This window comes from Elephas maximus, chromosome 20 (genome assembly GCF_024166365.1).
Source record: "Elephas maximus indicus isolate mEleMax1 chromosome 20, mEleMax1 primary haplotype, whole genome shotgun sequence".
NCBI classification, from domain to species: Eukaryota; Metazoa; Chordata; class Mammalia; order Proboscidea; family Elephantidae; genus Elephas; species Elephas maximus.
In genome coordinates, this window is record NC_064838.1 from 80476507 (window position 1) to 80478488 (window position 1982).

At 36.6% G+C, this 1982-nt stretch overlaps 1 pseudogene; it reads right to left on the reverse strand.

Moving 5' to 3' along the window:
• Window positions 1–1023: 1023 nt before the first annotated feature.
• On the reverse strand, window positions 1024–1982 carry LOC126063806 (olfactory receptor 4P4-like; annotated as a pseudogene).

Genomic DNA, 1982 nt, shown 5'->3' on the forward strand with positions numbered 1-1982 from the left:
AAACATACAAATCAGTGATATTTAGTATATTCACATTGTTGTGCAGTTATAAATTTATTTATTTATATTTTATATTTACCAAAACCAAACTCATTGCTATCCAGTCTATTCCAACTTACAGCGGCCCTATAGGACAGAGTACAACTGCCCCATAGAGTTTCAAGGAGCGACTGGTGGATTCAAACTGCTGACCTTTTGTTTAGTAGCCGTAGCACTTAACCATTATGTCACCAGGGAGTACATATTTTATATTTAGTTATTATATATTTATATATTATTTTTCTTTTCTTTCCTGTTATTTTTATTTTATTTTCAATAAGTTTTTTTATATATAATGTATTTTACTATCTTATCTTTATATTACAGATTATTCAGAGGTATTAGAGCCTGAATACCACTAACATTGAAATTAACATTGGCCAGACATGTCTGCCAAGGTTTTGGGGATATTGTATATCCCATTGTTGGGGAGAGGATGAAAATAGGTAGACAGAAGCATCTTGTCCAGTGAAAGCAGAAACATGTTGCTGCTTTTTTATATATTCTTTTTTAAGTGCTTTCAACCTTGTTTATGAAAACTGAGTATCTAAAGGTGTTAAATGTTTCACTAATTTACCTATTTGCCTGAACTAGAAAATCCACCCTCCTATCTTCTGCTCTTTGATGCTGGGACAGGAAGTATAACACTATCTCTCTCCTCTGCGAGGTGGCTTCCTGTTCCTATAAAGAGGGGTTCACTAGAATGAGATTAAAAATCAAGAGACGGGGAGAAGAGACTGCATTATAGTGTCAAAGTATGGAGAACTTGAAGCAGATATCTGAGGAGAATAGAGTAAAAATGAATGCAAAGTGTATATCAAAATTTTCCTAAAAGCAAGAGGTTTGGGCAAATGCTACATATATTGAGCTCTGACCTGTGGTTGTCTTTCACATAATCTCATATACATTTTGTTACCATTCTACATCAATTTTAAGGCTCAGTGTTGATCTTTAAAGTGAAATTTAAAATGCCCTTCATGCAAACTACTTTCCTTCCAAAAATAATGGAAAGTACCACATCCTCTTTATGGCATTCTTCATCTCTGCATTTCTCAGTGAGTAGATCAGAGGGTTGAACATGGGAGCAAGGATGGTGTAGAAAATAGAAAGCACTTTATCTTCTGGAAATATTCTACTTGGTCTAAGTTAAATGAAGGGAACAGGCACAAAGAACAGGACTACAACTGTTAATGTTAGGCCTACAAGTTGAAAGATGCTTGGTACAGCTTTCGGCAGGGTACACCCTGGTGGTATATAATATGGGAACATAAGACATCACCAAAATCATAAACGTCACCAATGAAATCAGATCTGAGTTGACAATTATCAGTAAACCAATTTTGAGTGTATTGGTGCAAGCCAGTTTCAGCAAAGGATACACATCACAGAAGTAGTGATCTACCTCATTGGGGCCACAGAAGGGTAAGAAGGTAGTGAGAAGAAATTGACTGGCAGAGCATATAAATCCCCCAGTACAACAAGCTATGATGATTGTGTTACACCTCTGCCTGGTCATGATGACAGTGTAGTGCAAGGGCTTACAGATGGCCACGTAGTGGTCATAGGCCATCCCTGTGAGGATGAAGATCTCGATGCCTCCAAGGAAGTGAATGATAAAAAGTTGTGCCATGCAATTATTATACAAATGGTCTTCCTTTTTGCTAGAAAGTCAGTCATCAGTTTGGGTGTCACTGTGGATGTGTAGCAAAGGTTGGAGAGAGAGAGGTAATTAAAGAAGAAACACATGGGTTGGTCAATTAGCTGACTGCATGTGATAGAAATCATTAGGGGCAAGTTTCCCATCCAAATAGCAATGTAACAAAATAAGAGTAATACAAAGCAGAGAATTCAAAGTTCTTGTTTTGGGTAAGGCCCAACAGAGTAAACAGTGACCTTATTCCTATTTTCCTTGATCTAATGTAGTTAAAATAAATAGCAGTCAT